This window comes from Anser cygnoides, chromosome 4 (genome assembly GCF_040182565.1).
Source record: "Anser cygnoides isolate HZ-2024a breed goose chromosome 4, Taihu_goose_T2T_genome, whole genome shotgun sequence".
Taxonomy (NCBI): domain Eukaryota; kingdom Metazoa; phylum Chordata; class Aves; order Anseriformes; family Anatidae; genus Anser; species Anser cygnoides.
In genome coordinates, this window is record NC_089876.1 from 67,052,843 (window position 1) to 67,061,071 (window position 8,229).

At 43.0% G+C, this 8,229-nt stretch overlaps 1 long non-coding RNA gene across 1 annotated transcript in view; it reads left to right on the forward strand.

The window, feature by feature from the left end:
* Nucleotides 1-8,229, forward strand: part of LOC125183214 (uncharacterized) — a 30,911-nt gene that overhangs the window by 20,061 nt on the left and 2,621 nt on the right. The window contains exons 2-4 of the long non-coding RNA XR_010831257.1: nucleotides 5,198-5,370; nucleotides 6,765-6,962; nucleotides 7,765-7,952. This is a non-coding gene — a long non-coding RNA (uncharacterized lncRNA). The remainder of the gene's footprint in view (nucleotides 1-5,197; nucleotides 5,371-6,764; nucleotides 6,963-7,764; nucleotides 7,953-8,229) is intronic.

Consider the following 8,229-nt stretch of genomic DNA (forward strand, 5'->3'; position numbering starts at 1 on the left):
CAGAGAGTAATAATCTCATTGTAAGAGGCAATCAGACACTTGTTCGCTCTTATCTTTTCTCCACATGTGTAGTTACTAAGAAAGGATCTGCCTTTGATCATTTTTCCTGCGTTGCCCTTTAAGTCATTTCATTAAAGGGCCAGAGTTTCCTGGATTAATGGTCATTTGTCATTTCCCCAAATCAATTTTGCCTCTAGTCTGTTGAGACTTCACAAACATTTCCGCAAATGTTTTTCAGAACTTCGGTAGTTACAATGGTTTCTTTCTGAAAGAGCACTGTATTTCAATAAAATATGTGCCATACTAAAAACACTTCCTTCATGGGGAAGACTTGCATTGTCTCAGGGTAGCACAGCTGTTCTGATTGTTAATAAAAGAAATTCACCCCTTCATATCAGTAAAGGGCTGAAATTCAGAGGCTGTGCTTTTCTTCAGCATTCGGAGTTACCTGGGAGACTGTATTAATGCCATCTTAATAATTGGACCCGACTCTTTTCAGCAGGGATATATTTTTTATTATTTTTTTTTCTCAGACAGAAGGAACTTTTCATTTTTTCAAAAGCACAAAATCGGGGCGGGGGAGTTCAACTGCTCCATTCCCATCCTATGCCAAGACCGCTCCCCTTTCAACTCCAGCACGTTTACTAAGAGGTACAACAAATTTAACATAACTTCACAGAGAGATCTCATACCACTTTAAACCAGACAATACATCTTCATCCACCAAATGTAATTTATCCCACTTTTACAGTGGTGGTATAGAGATAAAGAGACGCTAAGCATTCACTAATTGTGTTTTACTTGTTGGGCACCTACCACAAGACACTTGTGGCCAGATTTTCAGAGTGCTTTTGAGGCCGGTAACTCCGGCACGTAGATTTGCAAAGCTGTTAGTGTGTTAGTCATTAGGGTAACACCAGAGACCCCTCTGAGGCTCTCTAAATATCAATGCCAAAGTTGTTAGATCGTGAGTGGTACCAGCTAAGAGCCTGAGCAGGCCTTTTTACCTCAGCAAGTGAAGTCCAGGCCTAAACATGTGACCAGCTGGGCCTTCCCCGACATGAGGCCTGGGCAGGTGCCATATTTCTCATCTCTGCTGATCAAGTGGCTGCTCTGTAGTTTGGTTTGGGCAGGTGAGAAGACACATGAGCTTGGATATCAGGACAGACAGTTCCTGTTAACGGCAGGGCAAGAGCACACATGCTGCTGCTAGCAAGCAGTAGTAGGACATGACAAGTTGCCCACCCCTGACATCCCTCTTTAGTTAAATCCATGCTAGAGCTGAACCTATATACTCATCACATTCATGGGGATTGACCATATTGAAAACTGGGGCTGTCAGGGTTTGCTCGTGGTCAGTCACAGCACTGTGCAAGCCACAATACCACATTCTGGTCATCTCATTAGATACCTTCATCAAGCACAATTGCAATTTGTAAATGTGATCGTGTTGCTTTTATTATTTTTGTTTTTAAAATAATAATTCACCTAAGTGACTCCCATCCAATTGACAGGCATATACAGGTCACGCTTCCTTCAATTCAGGTGTTTCAGTTCAATCAGCACTCAATTCTTTTCAATGAAACCTTCCAGAAGTAGGCTGGCCAGGACCCATGAGATGCAATTGTAATAATAAATGCCAGTCTTTTTGAAGTAGGTCTGAAATGCCTGACTGGCAAGACAGAAGGCAGCAGAGAGCTGAGGAATCGAATCTCATAAGAGTGCTTCTTAAACCCAAAGTGATGTGGCTACCAAGCATCTCAGTGAAACAATAAATACTATTTCACACAGATCCAGAGAAACAAGGGATCCAAGGAAATGTTTCTCCAAGCTGAATGGGCATTTCCCAGGACTTGTTGATTTTATGACCTCATCTGTGCCCTTAGCTGTCAGCAAAACAGTGCTGAAAGCTCCCCATTTAAAGCAGGCCATAGCAAACAGAGATTTACCGTCTGTCCAAAGCTTGTATAAATTTACTGTGGGCAAAAGCTCAACAAAAGCTTATAAAAGAGGTACCTGTGGCTTCCAAATTAAGCTCATTTTCTCTAATTAGCCTCCTTTTTCACAGTTTTCCTTTTTCCTCCACTCTTAAAAAAAAAAAAAAAAAAAAAAGCTGCAATACCGTGAATGCCATAAAATTCATCTGCTTTTACTGAGCAGAGACTTGACACTTTAAAATTTTGCTGGAAGAGAAGTACAAACTTCTAGCTCTATTGCAAAGCAGACAAGGGAAAACAGGCACTCTGGTTGACTTGGATGTAGCGGTCAGAAATCTTATACGTTTGCCTGTTACTAATTTCCATCTGGTTATATTCCAAAAGAATCTGTCCTCTCCTTGGACATTAATTCCCATCATAATTGTTCATTGTTTGTAGGCCAGTTTCTGTGTTACCCCTCTCCACTGACAGACCAAAATTCATTTAATCTGATAGAAGTCTTACTGAAAGCAACCAGTACAGAACATGTTTATGGCAAATGCTGTCCTTGTCATTAGATTATCATTGCAAAGAAAAGGAGGCAGGCAATTTGTTCATTAACTTTAAGCAACTGCAAATAAAAGACTGGTTTCCTAGGACCAGTCTATAACAGAGGAGCTCTAAGCTCCTAAAATAATTATTTTAATAAGCAGCTTAGGAGGAGTTAATGGCTCTAGGAACTAGAAATGGGCTACAAAGCAAAGAATGAGGTGCTCTGTGAGCACCCTGAGTGCCCTGTGCTGGGTTTACCCTGAAATCTTGTCTCTGTGAAAGCCCAGTTCATCTAGCCTAGCTTTAACCTCTCTCTGCAGCACTGGGAGAGGCATGTACAGAGAGCAAAAAAAAGAAAATCTACAGTTAAGTTTGGTGCTCCAGCTGGATTCATCTGGTCCCAAGAGCATCTTAGCTCTCCCAGCTGTCCATGACACAAGGCAAAGGATACCTTCTGCAACCTCCCATGGGAACAGAAAGCATAAATTGGCCAGAAAACCACAGCCCGTGACATGCAGCAGAGCTATCGCGTCCTCATTTTCAGCAGTTTCACATTTCAACCAGTTCTGCCTTGCATTGGGCACGTGCTATTTTTTGTCTCAGAAGAAAGGTGAATGCGGCCCATGGCACTGGGGTTTATTTGCATATCCCTTCCCAGCAGCAGCTCTGCTATCTGAAGAGCTAACTCTTCTTCCCCACCGAGGCAGCCACAGCTGCTCCCTGCTGTGGGTTACTCATCCATCTCCAGATCTACTGCTCATGTGAGTACTCCTGACATTTCTCAACCGAAGTCAGAACTGTAGTTAATAACTGCTCTTTGCTAACATTGGTTCTCTTGGTTGAAGCAGATCTGAGGAGATGGAGACTTCTGAATGGGAGAAGGCAGTGAGCAGGATGGACGGTGATCTCTGTGCAGCATCTGCAGTCCAAGGATGCTACCCAAACATACCTTCATTTAACTTAAACTCATCTGTCTCCACAAGGCAGTGAAAAATCACTGTGCTTTCAAACAGTCCTGTACCCTGACTTAATTGCAAGAGAAGAAAAATAAGTCCAACCACCAGGACTGTTAGCTGAATCACTCACAACTTAGCCTGCAGGAATGAGGCTGGGTAGGCAGGGAGGCTCTTTCTGCTCCTAATACACATTGATCTATTCACTGCATGCTGAAAACCTTCAAGCTTTTATTCTGTACCAACAAACAGTGCAGTCATTTAGGTTGTACCAGATATTTACCCCCTCCCTATCTCTCCTCGCAGACATGAATACCATTATGAATGCAAATAAAGTACCTGTGAAAAACAAAGGGTCTCACAATCAGTGAAATGCAAACTGGGTTTAATAGAGCAGGCCTGGAAAATCTTCAGTAACGAGTTCTCCATAAATGTATCATACGGAGGCAACGTGCATGTAATACAAGATTTTGAGTTGGCTCGTTTGTTTGTTTTAGCAAAGAGAGTTATTATCAGACTACTTTGAAATGTTTACACTGAAGATGAGGTTTTCTCTCTATTTATTTGTTGTCTGCAAAATATGTTCCATCTTTTCACACAAGGATCTTGATTTGTACCTGCATCCAAAGCTAATGATGCTGACCCAAAAATAATTCAGTAAACCTCTTTAAAAGGACAATAATAAATTCCTTCAAGATAAGGGGAGAAATTTAGGACTAATAAGCCAAAGAAATGATAGATCAGAGAGGATTTAAAAATCACCTAGTTGTTGCTCAGCCTAATTTAAATACAGGAAGAATATCACATTTCATCTTCATCTTCCATCTTCAAATTTAAGAGCTCCTTAAGTCCTCCTTTATACCTGAAGTGTCACTAGCACATACATTAATGCTGGCAAAATCCATTTACCGCAGGCAAGGTGTTCAAGTTCATCTCCTTGTTTTCCCCAATTGTGTTAATTTCTCTCAATGTTCTTTGTTTATAGTAAAGAAACAAACAAGCACTTTGTGTTCATTAATCTGAAGTTCCTCCCCAGTCATTTATGTGCATTTTGGGACTGTGCTTATGAGCATTGCCAGCATTCAGCCTAACTGTGCTTTGAAATCCCCAGCTTATTTCGCCCTTTGGACATGGCTCCTCCATATCTCACTGAAATAAAATGTAAAATAACCTGGCGTACCTAAACACATTTCCTAAAAGTACTCAAGTCTTCTGAAAAAAATGAAGCCATCCAAATTTTAAATAGTAATTAAAATTAAAAATAAACAAGGACTTTGTCAGAGACTCCCAGGCATTACTGTTCAAGGAAAGCCATACATCAAGGAAAGCCATACATCCTTTCCCATCTTCCCTCAGCCATAGAAAGAAACCCTGGGGGAGGTGACTCACCCTTTTGCAGCATCCTGATTTGTATCCTGATCTCTTCCCTAGGAAAAGAGCATCTTCTGCTTGTATCTGAGGAGGAGATACAGCAGGAATTTACCTTACAACTTGATTCTTTGGGATCTGACAGGGCACATGCTGTAAAGAGTGGGCCTCCTCCCTCTGCTTGGGCACCAAGTCTCATGAAACCAAGATCCTAAGGCATCTGCCACCTCAACCAACTGCACCTAAAATTGGCCCATTCAGTCAGATATTCCTGAAGAAGGACAGGAGGGAGTCAATCACTTCATACCAACCTCATATCCTTAATGATATAGAAAAAAAAAAAAAAGTCTTTCTCAGACTCCTATTCTTTACATTTCCTTTTTTCTTTTATTTCCTCCCCCCATATAGACATAGCCCTGTGACATGCAGCCATTCACACTCTTCAGAGAGGGGCCAGACAAGTCCATCCCAGCAGACATCCTAAGAAAAGCAGAGGAACCTTTAAAATTGTGTCAGTTCATCACCGAATCTCAACCTCCCCGACTAGAACTGTAGCTCCTTACAACAGCTGAAATACCGGAGTGAGTTCCTTACTGGTGTTAATTAGTTGCTCGCAGTTGATTTATACTTGCTGTCATCTGCTCCAGTCTAGCTGTATTTACAGTGCTGCGTAGAACATACCACTGGTAAAAAGCTTTGGATATTCCCTGCGGTAGCACAACCCTTCATCATTCAGCTATCGTATCTACAAGTACAAACCCCAGTGTTTCTGCACCAACACTCATAAGCACCCCATGACCATCCTTGGCTTTCCAGCACCACTTTGGTCCCGTTTCAGGAGGTAGAGGGAGGGTGCTCAGGTCCTTCTGCTCTCTTCTCCCTGGTACCCCCTCATCTTTGCCCAAACTGACCTGGATCCTGCAGGGAGCTCAGCTCACCTTTCTTTGACTTTTCTTTCTTCAGAGGGGCAGCGACTGGGAAGCCAGAAATCAGACTTGAAAATGGGTCATTGCTCTACACCTTTAAAGGCCTGTAATGTGGGTTAAACCTGTTTTTAAAGCTCATGGTGGTTGTACTTCTGTATGGGTCAAAACCTACTTCAAGATGACTTCAAGAGTTTTCACCCATACCTCACACCGTGCTCCACTTTAAGGACAGACCTAACACTAAAGCCTTAGCTACATTCCATGTGCTGTTAGCTATACCTTTAAGTCCCTATTGTTCAAAGCTTCGGTGCACTCCCATCTATCATTTCTTCCCCTCATCTCCTCTTCCATCATAGACCACAGCTCTCTAAAACATTCATTTCTTGCTCAAGCCAGAGCCTAACTTTTCCCTTCCCCTCACTTTGCAAGCCTTGCTAGGACCCCTCTTGGTCACATGTATAGTCTCATGGGGACATATGTAGTGGATGGTGACATACCTGTACCTCTCCATGCTGACAGGCTTCTTCTCACAGAATCACAGAATGGCTGAGGTTGGAAGGGACCTCTGAAGACCATCCGGTCCAACCCTTCAGCCAAGCAGGATCACCTAGAGCACATTGTGCAGGATGGCATCCAGGTGGGGTTTGGATATCTCCAGAGAAGGAGACTCCACAACCTCTCCAGGCAGCCTGTCCCAGTGCTCTGTCCCCCTCACAGTAAAGAATTGCCCTCTCATATTGAGCCAGAACCTCCTGTGCTTCAGTTTGTGCCCATTGCCTCTTGTCCTGTCGCTGGGCACAACTGAAAAGCGACTGGTTTCTTGTGCCTGCTGGACGAGCCCCAAGCAGGTGGGAGAGCACAGAGGACACAGCTTGTTTGCAAAAACACTGACAGTAGAGGCCAATAAATTTAGTTCACCAGAGAAAGAAAAAAAATAACAAAAGGATCTTTTGCCACTTAATTGCTCTTTTCTTTCTTTCTTTTTTTTTTTTTTAACTGCCAATTTCCTGCTTCCTTCTCATTTTTTTTTCCTTTTTCTTTCATCCAAGGCTGTTTTCTTCCTGCTGCCTAAGAAACCGAAGCAAATTGTTTTCAGTGGATCTATCTACGTGTGTGAAGATAGGCATGAGCAGAGCTGCTCATAAAATCAGCACCCTGAAGAGATGAGATCATTTCACACGTGCTGTTTGTTTCCCGTTATACTGGGGAATTTACAGTGGCTGCTGGCCACTATAAATACTGGACTGGTATGAAGTATTTCTCATATATTTTACCGCAATGTTCACTGCTGTGTTTTTGTCCTAAGAGTCATTTGATTTGTTGTAATTGATTTGGGTGGGTTTTCTTTCCTAATTAACTGTTGTTATGATGGAATGATGCAATCCTTTTCACAAACCAGAGCTTAGAAATGAAATTTGGAATAGGGTAATAGCAGGAGAATGGAGGAGAGCCTTACCTACCAGGAAGGCCTACTGATGGACTGTGAATCCAATTAGCTGTGGCATTTTTTGGTGCTGCTCTCATTAGTGGTGTGAGTGGACATGCTCAGTTTTTCTGTGCTTGTGGTCAGCAGCCTGCAAAATGCATTTCTTTTTAAGACTTATTAAAAACGACATACATCAAGAAGAGCTCATGAGCTAACGTTGTGGCAGAACTTGCCTTTTGCTGGTGGTTGCACACATCTGCCCATCACTAGCCCTACTAGCAGAAGAGTGAGGCCATGGAACTTGGCACACCTGCTGCCATCTCTGCAGAAGACTTCATCTGCACAAGGGCACACACACAACGGAAGGAGAGATCAGGCAAGGCTTGTAGAGAGAAAGAACACCCCAGTTGCACTGCCAACCAGTCTTGATTTACTTTTGGATGCTTAAGTCCAGGATCAAATGCTGAAAGGCAGGCTAGAAGTGAAAGCATATCTCACCATTTATCCTTCTGTCAGGCCAATGCATTTACCTTTGTTTAACTGGAATGCATGCTGTTTCTGCTTGCTTATTTTCAACAGAGGGTTGAGAGTACTAAAAATGTCTACATTCAAATCTTTTTCAGTTGTTAACCATGATTTTGGGAGGGGACTGAAACCAGGACTTGCAGGATTTTTTTTGAGAAAACATTTGCCTTTCCTTGCCTTGCCTCGCCTTGCCTTTCACTGGGCCTGTTCAGCCTGGAGAAGAGGAGGCTGAGGGGGGACCTCATCGCACTCTACAACTTCGTTGCGAGGGGGAGTGGAGATGCAGGTGACCTATTCTCTATAATCACCAGTGACAGGACCTGCGGGAACGGTGTTAAGCTGAAGCAGGGGAAGTTTGGGCTGGACATCAGGAAGAGGTTCTTCACCGAGAGGGTGGTCGCACACTGGAACAGGCTCCCCAGTAAAGTAGTCACTGTACCAAGTCTGTCTGAATTTAAGAAGCGATTGGACTGTGCACTTAGTCACGTAGTCTAAAATTTTGGGTAGACCTGTGCGGTGTCAGGAGTTGGACTTGATGATCCTTATGGGTCCCTTCCAACTTG